This window comes from Macaca nemestrina, chromosome 7 (genome assembly GCF_043159975.1).
Source record: "Macaca nemestrina isolate mMacNem1 chromosome 7, mMacNem.hap1, whole genome shotgun sequence".
NCBI lineage: Eukaryota > Metazoa > Chordata > Mammalia > Primates > Cercopithecidae > Macaca > Macaca nemestrina.
In genome coordinates, this window is record NC_092131.1 from 136,206,613 (window position 1) to 136,225,016 (window position 18,404).

At 42.7% G+C, this 18,404-nt stretch overlaps 1 protein-coding gene and 1 long non-coding RNA gene across 12 annotated transcripts in view; one reads left to right on the forward strand and one right to left on the reverse strand.

Moving 5' to 3' along the window:
* The window catches only part of LOC105488343 (uncharacterized), a 73,311-nt gene extending 57,125 nt beyond the window's left edge, over window positions 1-16,186 (reverse strand). The window contains exon 1 of the long non-coding RNA XR_011626424.1: window positions 15,815-16,186. This is a non-coding gene — a long non-coding RNA (uncharacterized lncRNA). The remainder of the gene's footprint in view (window positions 1-15,814) is intronic.
* An 85-nt stretch (window positions 16,187-16,271) lies between these two features.
* Window positions 16,272-18,404, forward strand: part of LOC105488348 (DENN domain containing 4A) — a 130,555-nt gene continuing 128,422 nt past the window's right edge. For 4 of the 11 annotated variants that reach the window (XM_071101188.1, XM_011752352.3, XM_011752342.3 and 1 more), the window contains exon 1: window positions 16,272-16,552. The gene's annotated coding sequence lies outside the window, so the exon portion shown is untranslated. The remainder of the gene's footprint in view (window positions 16,553-18,404) is intronic. The other 7 variants (XM_071101184.1, XM_071101181.1, XM_071101187.1 and 4 more) reach the window with 3 other exon arrangements.

Consider the following 18,404-nt stretch of genomic DNA (forward strand, 5'->3'; position numbering starts at 1 on the left):
AGCCTGGACAGGTCCCTTGTTTCAAAGGTATGGCACAAGGTAACCTTAATCCAGGGAACCCAGACCAGTTCTCATACACAGACACAGCTGGTTTTAGACTCCCTGCCCCCAACACACAGTGGTTGAGAGAACAGCAGCATAAGCGGCTGGCAGAGGCCAGGAAAGACCAGCAGAGAGAGAGAAAGGAAAGAGACAGAGAGGAAAAGAGGCAAAGAGAGAGAGGAAGAGACAGACAAAGAGGGAGTTAAGGAGAAAGAGAGAGAAGGAGAGGCAGAGAGAGAGAAAGAAAGAGAGGCAGAGAGAGAGAAAGAAAGAGAGGCAGAGAGAGAGAAGAGACAGAGGCAAAAGGAAAGTCAAAGAGAAAGTGACAAAATCAAAGACAGAAAGAAAGAAAGAGAGTACAAGTAGTTAAGAAAAGAAAAAGTGTACCCTATTCCTTTAAAAGCCAAAGTAAATTTAAAACCTACAATTGATAATTGAAGGTCTTCTCCATAACCCTGTAACACTCCAATACCACTTTGTTGTCAGTGTAAACAAAGGCGTATCCCAAAAGCACTGGGGCCTTCCTATCAAAAATCCTTAACCCAGTAACCCGTGGATAGTCCAAATGCATTCAATCTGTAGCAGCAAAATGCATTCAATCTGTAGCAGCAACTGCTTTGCTAAAAAAAAAAAAAAAAAAAAAGGTAAAAAATAACTTTTAGAGGAAACCTCATTGTGAGCACACCTCACCAGTTCAGAAGTATCCTAAGGATTAAAAAAAAAAAAAGGAAAAAGAAGGAATTTATATAAAAAGAGTATTATATGGTAAATTCTTGTCCTGAAATAAACTGGTTGTTTAAAGAAAGAAATATTTGTAATAAGTCAGAAAGTTGAGGCACATTGGAATTGTCTGCGAAAGTCATGAAAGAGAAAATGTTATAAAAAAGAATTTATGAAAAAAATCTTGTATAATTTAAAAGTAACTAGGCCTCCTGAATGTAGAACTATTGGAAAAAAAAAAACCAGTTTATGTGCCAGGTGTATAAGAAAAGTAAAATATACCTTTGGTAAAAGGATTATAAGGAGGCATAAGAATGTACATTTTTATCTACATTAAAAAGTAAAAAAAAATTATTGTTTTGAACGTTTAAGTAAGTTTTAAAACGTTAATTGTAAAGAAAATTTGTGTGTAAACATATTAGCTAAAGTTAAAGAAGTATCATACAGTTTTTCTGTGAACTGGACATTAAAGTAAAAGCATAACAGGTTTTTCTTAAAGCACCAACCTGCTCTTTAGCAAAAATTATAAAAGGTTAAAAAGAGTCTATAAAATCTTACCTTATGGTCAAACATTTAAAATTAGATAAATATGTCTACAAGGTTTTATTAAAATTAGATTTAACATTAATAACACACTAATACAAAGATAAAATTTAGCTTATGTGGTATAAAAATCATACGAGAAGCATTGTTAAATGTAAAATGATATTTGGCTTTCTTTGGTTTAAAAACTAATAAAAAATAGGTGTTAAAGGAAATTTCTCAGTAAAAAGGCACTAAGGACTATAAAGTCCACTGCCAAGGTCCCCCCATTTAAAACAAAAGGTCAATTTCTTAAAAATTATATACTTGGTTTATCTTCCACTCTCCTTTCTCTCAAAAACTAAAAGTCTTTTAGCACATGTACCACCCCTAGAATTTCCGGTAAACCAGCACCAGTCTGAAGATCACGTTCTCATCAAAGGGTGGAAAGAAGAAAAACTCGAGCCAGCCTGGGAAGGCCCCTACCTTGTATTGCTAACCACCAAGACTGCTGTTCATATGGCAAAAAAAAAAAAAGGAGGGACTCATCACACCCGAGTCAAGAAAGCGCCACCCCCTCCAGAGTCATGGGCCATAGTCCCAGGGGAAAATCCTACCAAACTAAAGCTAAGAAAAATTTAACTCTTTTCATCTATTCTATTACTGTTTCTTTTTTCCTCATTCTATTGCTGACCATCTAGTTATTAACATAACCAAGTCAATTTTGCCTCAAACCGTTGCATTTAATGCTTGCCTTGTTATACGCTGTGAGGACTTGCCAAGTCAAAGACAGCTTCCTACTTCAGAAAATTACTTCTGTCCCTCCTGAGTGTCCTCAGACTGGGCATTAGTAAACTAGGACCATTTAATCCGGGGAGATTTTGATAAAGACCCCAGTGCCAACCAGGAGTCTTGCCCCCCGATTAGAGCTTTCAGGCCATAGTTGGTCCAACGTTCTATGGACCACTAAAGAGCAAGGATGGACTGCCCCAACTGGTTTTTGTAATTTCCTAAAACCATACATTCGTTTTACTACAGGATCATAGAAGTTAAAGAATAGAAGTTAAAGACTTAAAACAAACTTTAGCAATTAAGACAGAATACCAAGATGCAAATGTCTGGTTAAAGTGGATCAAATATTCCATCTGCACGTTAAACAAAAGCAATTGTTATGCTTGTGCTCATGGCAGGCCAGAGGCCTAGATTGTCCCCTTTCCACTAAGGTGGTCCTCCAGTCGACCAGGTGTGGGCTGCATGGTAGCTCTTTTCCAGGATTCTACAGCCTGGAGTAATAAGTTGTGCCAAGCTCTCTCTGCTACATCCCAAAGTCCGGCACCTGGCGGGTCAGCCCCTGAGGGCCATCCAGCCTCCGTCTCCCAACACTAAGTTCACTTTGTGTCTCTCACGACAAGGAGGAAACTTAGCGTTCCTTGGAGACCTGAAAGGATGCAGTGAGCTTAAGAATTTTCAAGAGTTTATCAATCAGCCAGCCCTTGTTCATCCCTGAGCGGATGCGTGGTGGTGTTGTGGTGGACCTTTCCTGGGCACTCTGCCGAATAACTGGAGTGGCACTTGTACTTTAGTCCAATTGGCTATCCCCTTCACCCTGGCATTTCATCAACCAGAAGGAAAAAAGAAAAGAATAAGACATCATAAGTGAGAGAAGCCCCTTATGGGTCTTTTGACTCTCATGTCTATTTAGACGCCATTGGAGTCCCACGAGGAATACCAGATCAATTTAAAGCTTGACTTTAGCTGCAGGATTTGAGTCAATATTTTGGTAGGTGACAGTTAATAAAAATGTAGATTAGATAAACTGCATCTATTACAACCAACAGCAACAAGCTTTTCATGCGTTAAAAGAAAAACTCATGTTGGCCCCAGCCCTGAGGCTACCTGACCTGACAAAACTCTTTACACTCTATGTCAGAAAGAGAAAAAATGGCAGTTGGAGTTTTAACCCAGACTGTGGGGCCCTGGCCAAGGCCAGTGGCCTATCTCTCAAAACAACTAGATGGGGTTTCCAAAGGCTGGCCCCCAGGTGTAAGGGCCCTAGCAGCAACGGCCCTGTTAGCACAAGAAGCAGATAAACTAACCTAACCCTTAGGCAAAACCTGAATATAAAGACCCCCCATGCTGTGGTAACTTTAATGACTACCAAAGGACATCATTGTTTAACAAATGCTAGATTAACCAAGTACCAAAGCTTGCTATGTGAAAATCCCCACATAACCATTGAAGTTTGCAACATCCCAAACCTTACCACCTTGCTCCTGGTATCAGAGAGCCCAGCTGAACATAACTGTGTAGAGGTGTTGGACTCAGTTTATTCTAGCAGGCCCAACCTCCAAGACCATCCTTAAACATCAGTAGACTGTGAGTGGTATGTGGATGGAAGCAGCTTCGCCAACCCCTGCAAAGTGACTCTGAAGAAGATGACAAGCCCTGCTCCAGTCACACCCGGAAGCTGACTGGTCCATGCACGGCTGAAGCATGAGAAAATTCGTCACGGGACTCATTTTCCTTAAAATTTAGACTTTTACAGTAAGGACTTCAACTGACCTTCCTCAGACTGAAGACTGTTCCCAGTGTATACATTAAGTCACTGAGGCAGGACAAAAGGTTGCTACGGTCCTATTATTTTATGGTTATTATAAGTGTACTGGAACTCTAAAAAGAACTTGTTTGTATAATGTTATTCTATACAAGGTATGTAGCCCAGGAAATGACCAACCTGATGTGTGTTATGACCCATCTGAGCCTCCCATGTCCACAGTTTTTAAAATAAGATTAAGGGCTGAGGACTGGTGGGGGCTCATAAATGATAGGAGTAAAGTGTTAGCCAAAACAGAAAAAAAAGGGGTACCCAAACAAGTCACCTTAAAATTTGATGCCTGTGCTGTCATTAATAGTAATAAGTTAGGAATAAGGTGTGATTCTGTTAATTAAAAGAGAGGCTATATGGCAGAAAATAACATCTGTCATAAATCAGGACTGTGTGGAAATAAATGTAAATACTGGTCTTGTGTCATTTAGACCACTTGGATAAAAAAAATAAAAAGGATCCAGTCCACCTTCAAAAAGGAAAAAATGACCCTTCCTGTACTAAAGGACAATGTAACCCTTTAGAGCTAGTAATAACCAATCCCCTTGATCCTCGCTGGAAAAAAGGGGAGCGTGTGACCTTAGGAATCGATGGGGCCAGACTGGATCCTCGAGTAAATATCTTGGTTCGAGCAGAAGTTTACAAACGCTCTCCTGAGCCAGTGTTTCAAACTTTCTATGATGAACTAAATGTACCAGTACCAGAAATTCCAGGAAAAACAAGAAATTTGTTTTTGCAATTAGGCGAGCATGTAGCCCAGTCTCTCAATGTCACTTCATGTTATGTATGTGGAAGAACTGTAATAGGAGATCAATGGCCATGGGAAGCCTGAGAATTAGTACCTACAGACCCAGTTCCTGATGAATTCCCGGTTCAAAAGAATCACCCTGATAATTTCTGGGTCCTAAAAGCCTCAATTATTAGACAATATTGCATAGCTAGAGAAGGAAAAGAATTCACTCACCCCGTAAGACGACTTAGTTGTCTGAGACAGAAACTATATAATGGTACCACAAAAACAGTCACTTGGTGGAGTTCAAATCACACAGAGAGAAATCCATTTAGTAAATTCCCAAAGTTGCAAACTGTGTGGACCCACCTGGAGTCCCACCGGGACCAGACAGCCCCCACTGGATTATACTGGATATGTAGGCATAGAGCTTATGCCAAATTACCTGACCAGTGGGCAGGTAGTTGTGTTATTGGCACTATTAAACCATCTTTCTTCTTACTGCCCATAAAAACAGGTGAACTCCTGGGCTTCCCTGTCTATGTTTCCCATGAAAAGAGAAGCATAGCTACAAGAAATTGAAAAAATGATAAATGGCCCCCTGAGAGAATCATACAATATTATAGGCCTGCTACTTAGGCACAAGACAGCTCATGAGGATACTGGACCCCCATTTACATGATCAACCGAATCATACGGTTACAAGCTGTCTTAAAAATAATCACTAATGAAACTGGCAGAGCCTTGACTATTCTGGCCCGGCAAGAAACTCAGATGAGAAATGCTATCTATCACAACAGACTAGCTCTCAACTACTTGCTAGCAGCTGAAGGAGAGGTCTGTAGGAAATTTAACCTTACTAATTGCTGCCTACACATAGATAATCAAGGGCAAGTAGTTGAAGACATAGTTAGAAATATGACAAAACTGGCACATGTGCCTGTGCAAGTGTGGCATGGATTTGATCCTAGGGCCATGTTTAGAAAATGGTTCCCAGCACTAGGAGAATTTAAAACTCTTATAATAAGAGTTATAATAGTAACAAGAACCTGCTTACTGCTCCCTTGTTTGCTACCCATACTTCTTCAAATGATAAAAAGCTTCATCGTGCCTGCGCACGGTGGCTCACGCCTGTAATTCCAGCATTTTGGGAGGCCGAGGCGAGTGGATCACAAGGTCAGGAGATCGAGACCATCCTGGCTAACACGGTGAAAATTTCATCTCTACTAAAAATACAAAAAATTAGCCAGGCGTGGTGGCGGGCGCCTGTAGTCCCAGCTACTTGGCAGGCTGAGGCAGGAGAATGGTGTGAACCTGGGAGGTGGAGCTTGCAGTGAACTGAGATTGTGCCACTGCACTCCAAACTGGGAGAGGGAGCGAGACAGTCACAAAAAAGAAAAAAAAAGCTTCATCACTACCTTAGTTCACCAAAATGCTTCAGCACAAGTATACTATATGAATCACTATCATCTGTCTTGCAAGAAGACATGGGTAGTAAAAGTGAAAGTGAGAATGCCCACTATTGAGTAAGAGTCTCAAAGAGGTGGAATAAGGGAGGAGACCACCCCTCATATTGTCTTATGCCCAATTTCTGCCTCCAAAGAAAGAACAAGTAAAAACTAAAAGGCAGAAATGAAATCCAAAAGCAGACAGCCCGGTGCCACACCCTGGGCCTGGTAGTTAAAGATCGGCCCCTGACCTAATCCGTTATGTTATCTATAGATTACAGACATTGTATAGAAAAGCACTGTGAAAATCCCTATCCTGTTTTGTTCTGATCTAATTGCCAGTGCATGCAGCCCCCAGTCACGTACCCACTGCTTGCTCAATCGATCACGACCCTCTCACGCGCACCCCCTTAGAGTTGTGAGCCCTTAAAAGCAACAGGAATTGCTCACTCAGGGAGCTCAGTTTTCGAGACAGGAGTCTTGCTGATGCCCCGGGCTGAATAAACCCCTTCCTTCTTTAACTCGGTGTCTGAGGAGTTTTGTCTGTGGCTCGTCCTGCTACAATATAATGTTTGCTGCAACCCTTAGATTGATTTCATAATCTACTAATGGATCATGAATCACAATTTGGAAAAAACTGCTTTAGAGTATATACCCAGAAGTGGAATTGCTGGATTGTAGAGTATCTGCATTTTCTTTGCTTTTTTTTTTTTTTTTTTTTTGAGATAGATTCTCACTCTGTTGCCCAGGCTGGAGTATGGTGACACGATCTCGGCTCACTGCAACCTCCACCTTCCAGGTTCAAGTGATTCTTGTGCCTCAGCCTCCTGAGTAGCTGGGATTACAGGCGCATGCCACCACACCTGGCTAATTTTTGTATTTTTAGTAGAGATAGGGTTTCACCATGTTGGCCAGGCTGGTCGCGAGGTATGTGTATTTTCAATTTTACTAAAATTTGCCAAATTGGTTTCCAAATGAGTTGAGCCATTTGATATTCTCACCAATAGAACATGTGATTTCCAGTTTTTCCACCACAGCCTTGCCAACTCTCAGTATTGTCAGACTAATTAATGTTTGCCCATCTGATGGATGGGGTATATACATAGATATATAGATATATCTATATATATAATTTTTTTATTTTTTTAAATTTTTTTGAGATTGAGTCTCACTCCGTTACCCAGGCTGGAGTGCAGTGGTGTGATCTCAGCTCACTGCAACCTCCGCCTCCCAGGTTCAAGTGATTCTCCTGCCTCAGCCTCCTGAGTAGCTGGGATTATAGGGGCACACCACCATGCCTGGTTAATTTTTGTATTTTTAGTAGGGAAGGGGTTTCACCATGTTGGCCAGGATGGTCTCAATCTCCTGACCTCATGATCCACCTGCCTTGGCCTCCCAAAGTATTCAGATTACAGGCATGAGCCACTGTGCCCAGCCGGATGGGGTAATATATTAATAGTAAAGAATCTGAATGAAGCCCATCCTTAGGTGAAAGTTTACAAATATTCCTAATGTTGTAGTACACCAAGACTTACTTCTTGCTAGCTATCAACCACCAGAAAACATGCCTTTCCCTAATAATTAGGTAGTGTTCAATATTTAGTCTTGCAAAATAGAAATCTAATTTTACAAAATAAATCTTTTAGTCTTGTAATCTTTTCTAACAACTAGCAGAGTGCATTGTATATAACAGTACAAAGTAAAACATGTTTAGTTATGTGATTTGGGAAAACTCATTACGCCTTTCTGAGCTTTAGTTTCTTCATCTCCAAAATAGGATTTTCCTATGTATCCAGCATATTTCATTGGGAGTTTGGAATGCTGAATTCCAAGAACTAATTGGAATCTACGAATTTGGATTCTAGTCCTAGCTCTTCTCATGCTATTGGGTGTACTGCATATGACTTTGGACAAGTCACAGAGGGAAAATGGTCTTTTTGACCACTTTTTGAAAATGAAATGGTCACTAGATGATCTCTGAGATTCATTCCTGCTAAAAATAATCCTATGCTCTGGATCAGAGAAACATGAAATCAATTTATGAGTGTCATTCTCATGAAGACATTATGATGTAGGTCAGATGATAAACTGTAAATCCATTTTTTAAAATTTCCTGTCTCACATTTAGCCCAATCCATGTAGCCCTAGCCTCGTGCAATTGTCTTACATGTTACCTAGAGTCTAACCTTGAGATTTTCCTTTGCAACTGATGACCATTTTTATTGCCCTAAGTATTTCAACTCCTGGCCCTACCCTTGCAGCAAACAGGGACTTACTTTACGTGATCATCAGAATTTGAAATGGAAGAATATGTTTCTTGTCTCTTTTCGTAATGCCACTAATTCCCCATTCCCATTTAGCATATAGCTAGTTAAAAATGAATTGTATTATTAGGGAAATTGCGGCAGGAGGATCACATGAGCCCAGGAGTTTGAGACCAGCCTGTGCAACATAGTGAGACCTTGTCTCAAAACCAACAAACCAAAAACAACAACAATAACAACAAAAACAAAAATGACCTGTATAATTATATACTCTCTTTAGCCTGACATCAAGGGTTCTGTGGATCTCTTTTCTTCAACTGTACCATCCATTACCTTCCAGAGAGCACTGCACAGGTGGGGAGCAGTTCGCACTGCCTGATTGTGCCATCTTTAAAAGCCTTTCTTTCAGCCAGACGTGGTGGCTCACGACTGTAATCCCAGCACTTTGGGAGACCAAGGTGGGTGAATCACCTGAGGTCAGGAGTTTGAAACCAGCCTGACCAGCATAGTGAAACCTCATCTCCACTAAAAATACAAAAATTAGCTGGGCGTGGTGGCGCATGCCTGTAATCCCAGCTATTAGGGAGGCTGAGGCAGGAGAATCGCTTCAACCCTGGAGGCAGAGGTTGCAGTGAGCCGAGATCTTGCCATTGCACTCCAGGTGGGGCAACAATAGCAAAACACGATCTCAACAAAGTAAAAAAAAAAATTAAAGAAAAGAAAATGAAAGCCTTTCTTCAATTTCAGATCTAATATAGTCAAGTTAAAGCCTCATCTCAATTTGACTTCCTTTAGTTTCTCTTTTAGCATAATTTTAAACGATGTAAGTTATTGTGACATAAATCTAATACATCAATAAGATGTTTATTAAAATTAAATCTGCCATTAAGATAATTACAACCAAATATGAATACTTGCAGGGTTATGAATGGGAAATGCAGAGGAAGGCTATCCATTTCTAGGAGACAATAAAGTGATGCTGACACTAGAGAGTCCAAAATAGCTTTGGGGGATTATTTAATTAACAAGGTAACCACCTTACCAGAGGCTTTAGAAATCTTTTTTGTTTTAAATTTAAATGTTTATTATTAAAAGTCTATTGTTCTCCAAATCTTGAATAAGCTAATTGTTAAGAGTTTCTCCTTTCTGGACTAACTTTGCCCTTGATTTGGCAAGCCTGATATAACAAATTGATCAATTTCTTTGTCTGCATGCACATATGTAGGAAAGGAGAACAAGATGCTTTTAGGGGCAGCAGCAGCTTAAATGCTTTCTCTCAATTAAGAGTCTTGAGTTGACAATCTGAAAGTGTTGCAAATCAGACTATCTCCACCACACTAGAGAGGGATAGGGGAGAGACAAGCGTAGGCCCTAGTCCCCTGCTCCTCTTAGGTAATATCAGGACTGGACATTGATGAGCTTTCCACCAGGAAAAGAAAGAAAGGAGAGGAGGAAGCTAGCAATCTCGAATGATGTCTGGAACAACTGATCATATTTTCTTTAGAAAGATCAGCCTGCCAACACAGGGATGGATAGATTGAAGAGGGAAAGAGAAGAGATAGAAAATTTGGACGTGCGTGGTGGCTCACACCTGTAATCCCAGCACTTTGGAAGGCTGAGGTTGGTGGATCACTTGAGGTCAGCAGTTCGAGACCAGCCTGGCCAACATGGTGAAATCCTGTCTCTACCAAAAATGCAAAAATTAGCTGGGCATGGTGGCATGCGCCTGTAATCCCAGTTACTCAGGAGGCTGAGGCAGGAGAATCACTTGAACCTGGGAGGTGGAGGTTGCAGTGAGCCAAGATTGTGCCACTGCACTCCAGCCTGAGCAACAGAAAAAGACTCTGTCTTAAAAAAAAGAGAGAGAGAGAGAGAGAGAGAGAGAGAGAGAGAGGAAATCCAATTAGATGACTGCTGCAAAATTTCAGGCTAAAAAACAAACCCGAAAGATGTGGGTTTGAACTAGGTCAGTGGGAATGGGGATGAAGTGAGGGAAGATACTATTGATGGTAAGGAGATGACAACAATTCTTTTTCAAGATTGATTAGGTGTCAATGAATAAGGGAAAAAGAGGAGTTGATGACTCAGGTTTTGACTTTTTTTTTTTTTTTTTTTTTGAGATGGAGTCTGTCGCCCAGACTGGAGGGCAGTGGCGCAATCTTGGCTCACTGCAACCTCCGTCACCTGGGTTCTAGTGATTCTCCTGACTCAGCCTCCAGAGTAGCTGGGACTACAGGCGCATGCCACCATGCCCAGCTAATTTTTGTATTTTTGGTAGAGACAGGGTTTCACCATGTTGGACAGGCTGGTCTCGAACTCCTAAAAAAAAAAATTCAGCCTCCACGGGAGGCTTTAGCTTTTAGGTGCATGGTGACTTAAACTATAAACTATTCAGGAAATGAGAAATTATAGGAGTAACAGGTTTGGGGTAAAGATAATGACTTCACCTTTAAAATGCTGAATTTCAGGTATACTTAGGACTGAGCTATCTGGAGGCAGTTGAATATACAATCCTGGAGTGCAGGAGAGAGGTATGGACTAAAGACGTGTGTGTCTCCTATTCTGAGTGATTATATAGACAAAAAAGAGGAGGGTTTGTTTTTTTGTTTTTTTTTTTTTTAGTTTATTCTCAATTACAGGTGTTTCCCCTTGCTGACAGAATTCCTTCAAGTCTTGACAATAAAAAGGGCATTCCTGTTGTGCACCCTTGCAGGATGCATGTCTGGGCCAATCAATAAAAAGAAAAGACTTGCGGTGTCTGATTTGTTCTGCTTCGGGTTTCCCAAATAGCCTAGCTGTAACAACAGTGCTGAGTTCATGAAAAAAGCTGACTCATATTTCCTGCAAGTCAGCACAGATATCCATCCTTCCAAAGAATTTGAACCTTTGGCCACTCCCAATGAGAGTCAAAGCATTGCAACAATTTATGAGCATCTCTTTCATTTGTTATATCTATTATAAAGATGCAAAGTGAAAACAAACAAACACAAACACCTTTCCTTCCTTGTACCACCCTCAGCCCAATTCCCCAAACAACGATGTCCTCATCCTTCAGAGAAAGTCCAGCTTCTCTCAGGGTAGGTTCAAATGCCATCTATTTTGTCTATTTTGTCACCTTCAATTCTCACAATAAGAATTAATCACTCCACTCACCTGGGCTCTCAGAGCAACGAGTTTATCCATCTAGCATATAATTTGTCATAGTTTGACTTTCATTAAAGTTATATGCCTAGGAACATACTTTTTGCCTCTAATGTGTGCTTATCTGTCATTGTTTTCCTTCTGGGTCTAGCGCAGTGTTTTGTATACAAATGCTTTCTGAAGTGAATTTGTTAAAAGTTACGAAAATATTGTCTTACCACTTCAAGAAAATCAGAGGAGTATACTTGGTAGTCAATGACAGTTAAAATACATGTTATTTTTAAAACAACTGCCCTGCAGATAATTTAAAAAGTAAAAATTCAACTTATAAGGAATTGCTGAAAGAGGTAAAATTAATTTGAGAAAAATGCTGAGAAGTCATCATTTTCAGAAATTTGAAAAAGTGCTGAATGACTCCTCAGATGGCCACCAAAAGGGCAGAGACAGCAGTGGCTTAGACTGCTACAGCTCTCCTGTCCATGGCCACTCTTCTCAAGCACCAGGTTTAGAATTTGTATTTTTTTTTTTTTTTTTTTTTGAGATAGGATCTTGCTCTGTCACCCAGGCCAGAATACTGAGGTGGGATCTTAGCTCATTGCAGCTTTAAACTCTCGCGTTCAAGCAGTCTTCCCAACTCAGCTGCCCAAGTAGCTGGGACTACAGGCATGTGCCACCGTGTCTGTTTTATTTATTTATTTATTTATTTATTTATTTTTTATTTTTTTTTTTTTGAGACGGAGTCTCGCTGTGTCTCCCAGGCTGGAGTGCAGTGGCGTGATCTCGGCTCACTGCAAGCTCCGCCTCCTGGGTTCACGCCATTCTCCCGCCTCAGCCTCCCAAGTAGCTGGGACTACAGGCGCCCGCCACCACGCCCGGCTAGTTTTTTGTATTTTTAGTAGAGATGGGGTTTCACCATGTTAGCCAGGATAGTCTCGATCTCCTGACCTCGTGATCCACCCGCCTTGGCCTCCCAAAGTGCTGGGATTACAGGCTTGAGCCACCGTGCCCGGCCTGTTTTATTTTTATTTTTCAGTAGAGATGAGGTCTTGATATGTTGCCCAGGCTGGTTTCAAACTGCTGGGCTCAAGTGATCCTCCCACCTCAGCCTCTCAAAGTGCTGATACTGCAGGCATGAGCCACCATGCCCAGCCAGAATTACAGAATTTGTCACTTCTAACATGACTTTTCTTACTATTATTCTTGAAAATTGTTCAGATAATTTCTTTTTTCTTTTTTTTGCAACCTCTGCCTCCTAGGCTCAAGCGATCCTCCCATCTCAGCCTCCTAAGTAGCTGGGACTACAGGCGTGCACCACCATGATGGACTAATTTTTGTATTTTGGTAGAGACGGGGTTTTGCCATGTTGCCCAGGCTGGCAGATAATTTCTTTCAAAAATAATTTCATCAGGTTTGTGTTTTTAAGAAACAAACGGATAATTTGACCACATTGCTAATAAATTTTACTTTCTGGATTAAATACATTGGAACGTCACTCAAACACTGTTTCACAGTGAGTACAATTTGTCAATGTGGATTCTGCTTTGGGACACATCTAAATAGTTTCTAATAGGTCACAGATCCCCGGTAGGTTTTCTCACCCATAAGGAAGCCTTGTAGCATAGCTATCAAGGACTGATTTATAGGCCAGGTGTGGTGGCTCATGGCTGTAACCCCAACACTTTGGGAGACTGAGGAGAGTGGATCACCTGAGGTCAGGAGTTCGAGACCAGACTGGCCAACATGGTGAAACCCCATCTCTGCTAAAAATACAAATTATTTTTAGCCAGGCGTGGTGGTGGGTGCCTATAATCCCAGCTACCCTGGAGGCAAGAGAATCGCTTGAACCCAGAAGGTAGAGGTTGCAGTGAGCTGAGATCACGACACTGCACTCCAGCCTGGGCAACAGAGCAAGACTCTGTCTTTAAATAAATAAATAAATAAATAAGATTGCTCTATAGAGGCTCCAGGTTTTCATTTAAAGGTGTGAGAAACTTCTGGTATAGCAATTAAGGTACATAGATTTAACAGGTGGAGAGGATTAGGCTGTACAACAGCTTGCGCTTCCATTGCTTTAAATGGTTATTGGTTTCATCTTTTCCTTCATGCATCATTCAAACCACAGCATTTTAAAATAACTTCTAAGAAATAGCCAGATAGAGTTCCACATATAAAATATGACAATTTCAGAAATGGCATGGTGCCAAAATTTATTATCCAAAAAATTCTATTTGGCTCATGTCTACACTGTTAGAATCCTTTGCCCAAATCACATCTAGGGTTTAGGTTTAACTGTGACTACAGTTGCATATGCCTGGGGTGTTGAGAGGACTCCTGATATGACAGTTAAGGGGGGGCTCTGAGGTAGGATTCTTCCTGGGTACACAGTCAAACGCTGCGTATTGGTTTTCTACTGTTTATTAATATTGTTCTTTAAGAAGCTATTTTCTCTGATTAAAAAAACCTTCATGCCTTTTAAACTTCTGAAAGGTTTTAGAATCTGATTTTGTACGTTACATGCAACTATATATCTATTTTAATTGGTACTCTGTAGATGAAAATATTTGTGTATATATATGCACATATATATGTATAACCAACTAAAAGAGTGCTTTTGCTGCTAGTGGAATATTTTGATACGCCAGGGTACTCCTCAAAGAGGAATTGACCCGATACGTATAGCAACACTTACAACTAACGAAAGGCTAAATCTGTGTCCAATGGGTAAAGAACTGGAAGGGTTCCCAACCGGACCTTAAAAGAAGCTTTTTTAAGGTAGAGCACAATGGCTCATGCCTGTAAACACAGGACTTTGGGAGGCTGAGGTGGGTGGATCACTTGACCCCAGGAGTTTGAGACAGGCCTTAGGCAACATAGTGAGACATAGTCTCTAAAAAAATAGAAAAATTTGCCGGGTGTGGTGGTGGGCACCTGCAGTCCCAGCTACTCCAGAGGCTGAGGTGGGAGGATAGATCGAGCCTGGAGTAAGCCGTGATCACACCACTGCACTCCAGCCTGGGCAACATAGCAAGGCTCTGTGTTGAAAGTTTTTTTTACAGCTTTAACTGACATACAGATGACTACATATATTTAAACTATGCAACTCGACAGTTTTGTTTTTGGTTTTTTTTTAAAGCAAAGTCTTGCTCTGTCACCCAGGCTGGAATGCAGTGGCACAGTCTCGGCTCACTGCAGCCTCCGGCTCTGGGGCTCAAGCGATCCTCCCACCTCAGCCTCTCAAGTAGCTGCGACCACAGGCGCACGCCGGCACGCCCGGCTAATTTTTTGTATTTTTGGTGGAGACAGGGTTTTCGCCATTTTGCCAGGCTAGTCTTGAACTTCTCAGGCTAACCTCTTGCCTCGGCCTCCCTAAGTGTGTTGGGATTACGGGCATGAGCAAAGGCGCCTGGCCCCAGAGTTATTTTTATAAACTTTATAGCATGTTTCCCCTTAAAACGTGCTGAAGGCCGGGGGCAGTGGCTAAAGCCTGTAATCCCAGCACTTTGGGAGGCCGAGACGGGCAGATCACGAGGTCAGGAGATCGAGACCATCCTGGCTAACATGGTGAAACCCCGTCTCTACTAAAAAATACAAAAAAAAAAAACAAAAAACAAAAACAAAAAAAACCTAGCCGGGCGAGGTGGCGGGCGCCTGTAGTCCCATCTACTCGGGAGGCTGAGGCAGGAGAATGGCGTGAACCCGGGAAGCGGAGCTTGCCGTGAGCTGAGATCTGGCCACTGCACTCCAGCCTGGGTGACAGAGCGAGACTCCGTCTCAAAAAAAAAAAAAAAAAAAAAACAACAACAACAACAAAAAAAACAGTGCTGAAGTACTTTTTTATTGTCCCTCTTTTCCCACTAAACTGCAGTTTCCTGAAGGTGGAGGTTTTGTTTCCCTCACCACCCTCTGAGCACCCTCAGTATCGATGATTGTTGACTGAATGAATGAATACAATGAAAGAACTGGAGGTAGGAAATAAAGTTGTAAACTTGGTTAGTAAAAGGCTATGCAATTTAGGAAAAGTTGACTTTAAAGCAGAGGGATTTTTAGGGTCCTGTTTCTTCTTTCATTTGTCCATAGAATAACGTCTAACATTTATTTAGTACTTTCAAGCACTATACTAAGTACTTCACAGGTACTATACAATTTAACTCCCGAGCAACCCCGTGGGGGGTAATCAAGCTTTATTATCTTCATCTGTCAACAGCCATCAATGGTGGAGAGCCAAAGTCAGGTTCAAGTAGGCCGTATCCAATTAATCCAAAGTAATGGACACCCCGTCAGTCAACAACTGGGGTTTTATCAACGTACTTTTCGGAGAAACCCCCTGAATTCCCCGCTTTACCTTTCTATCTTGGGACCGAAACCTACTCCGCGGTTGCTAACCCTGAAGGGAGTTTCCTGGAGAATCTGAGCACCCTTGGTGGAGAAGCTCAGACCTACGAACCGAGCAAGGCAATCTCAGGACTCCCGGAGTGCCGGAGAGGAAGGAAGAAACAGGTCAGTTGGCGCGAACTGGACTCTTGTGCTTCTGGGTGGCGAAAGGTGAAGGGACTGTACGCTTCGCCCACGCCAGCCTGGGGCTTGGGATCTCCTGACCCGACGGGGAACCACGGTGCGTTTCCCCAACTACACTGCACGTCACAGGGTAGGGCGACTTAGTCCCGCCCACCTTTTCCGCCCCCTCGTCAGTTTGGCGCTAGGACCCCACGACCCTCAACCCGGCCCTCTCCTCCCACTAGGGCTAGATCCGGCCTTCGATTGGTGCTCGCGCGCGTGATTCCCGCCCCCGCCCCTTCCGTCATTGCCAAAATGGCGCCGGTAGCGGTGGCCGCGGCGGCTGGAGTCGGAGAAAGAGGCGGAGGCAGTGGCGGCCGCGAGGGGAGGGGGAGTCCCGTCTGACTGAGACGGCAGGCCTGGGCGGGCGGGGGTGCCGCGGAGGGCGGAGCGCCGGGCTGGGGATGAGCTAAGCGGGCTCAGAGCGCCGCGGCATTCCGCCTCTCGTGTCCCGCTGCCGCGCGTGAGGGAATCCGGCGCGGCTCTTCAAGCTCGATCCGCTGCTCGCTCGGGAGCCAGCTGGGAGGTGAGTGCGGGGGCGGCGACCCGGGCAGCGGTGGCAGGTGGAGCTGTCACGGCCCGGAGAGGTGACAGCCGGGGGCGCGGGAGCGGGGCGGCCGGGCTCGGGGAGGCGGCATGGATGGCCGCGACCTCCGCCCGAGAGCTCTTGAGAGCCGGGAGGTCCTCCGCGGCTCGGTCCGCCCCGGGATGGCGTGGCGGTGCTGAGAGTAGCACCCGCGCCTCTGCGTCGGACGCGTGGGGGGCTCCTGTGTTTTCATTCCAGATTTTCTATTCCAGGCTGGCCTGGGGCTGTTGTTATTTGCGAGTGGGGGCGGGGAGGGGGAGGTCCTGGATCTGGGATTTTGACAAGCCCGTTACGTAAGTCGGAGGTGGCTTCCCGGAATCCCACCTGCTCGGTATCTGAGACAGGCGGCGGGGGGAGCCCGGGGTGCCTGGAGGCCCACTTTTCCTCCCAGGGTCTGTCCAGCCTTCCCCGGCCCGCGGGCACGGGTTCTGCGTGAGCGCGGCCAGCGTCCAAGTTGGCCAGTTTTTTTCTAGTCTTTTTGGGGATGGTGTGTGGTGGGGGAAGGGAACGGTTCCTGGTTACCACCATTCCCTTTGAAGTTTATCGCTTTCTGGAGGTGGGGGGGCAGGAAAAACAGTAAAAAGCTTGTGACCTAAAATTGGGTCGCAGCGACAGCTTTTCATTATCGTGCTTTTAAATGACAGATGTGCTGGAAGATTTTTGTTGTTGTTCCAATGTGCTTTTAATTCAAACGTATGGTTACGCCTAGAGCCATAGAGGTTTTTGTCTTACAGGACAGTTATTTGTTGTTTGCAACAGCAGGACAGGCATCAGTCAACAGGCATGTATTTATTTAAGGAGAAAACGCGTGTCAGCCAGCTAGAGACCCGTGAGGGCAGAAATTGTATTACTCTGTGAATATGTTATTCTTTAAAATGTATTATACATTAATGAAAAGAATAGCCCGAATGTGAAAGAAGCGGTCTTGCAAGATTACAAGCTGTTATTTGGTGTGTATATAGTCTCATTCTATTTTCTGTTTACCCTAGTCTACCTCTTCTCTCCTTGGGGGAGGAGGTGGAGACACCTGTAAACAGTGTAGCCCCGGTTACACTAATCTATTGTAGTACATTTGGGATTATTTTAAAAAGTATTCTGGGAGACTTAAGATTGGGTAATAAGCAAGGACTCTTGAGCAAGTTATTCAGTTTATGTTGATAGTGGTTCTGGGATTCGACTTTTGAAAACTTAAGTATACAAAATTTCTGAGCTGTTTGAATCCTGTTTGAACTTAAAATAAAATATTATATTTGGCTTCTTTTTCGAAAACTTTGTTTTGGGCAGAATTAAACATTATGGGCAATTTTTACTTCATTTACACAATTTCCCTTTGAACCACAGCTCTCAGTCCAGAATAGCATATGTTATCATCATTATATATAATATGTTACATAATTTTCTTTTTCTGAATGATTAAACATAGACCTACTTCACTGTGAAGTTTAATTTTTGTTTTGTATTATTTTTTAAGCCCCTTCCATTCTGGGATCACTGTGGAGTTTTATAACAATGTACTTGCTAAGAAATGTAATTGATCTTGATACCAGTCGCAAATTGGGAATAAATATAAATACATTTTGGCCCAAGTTTTAAACTTATAGACACAAATTTACATTTTTGAAAATTGGTGAAGCAATATGAGTTTTTTGTCTGTGCAAGAGAGCCAGGAAGTTGATGCTGATTTGTTCTGAACTTTTCCACATGAATTACCACTGGTTTAAAGAGTTATTGATTCTCAAGTTCCTGGAACTGTTGTCCTAGTTCTGGTAACTTGAATAGTATTTAGTATAAT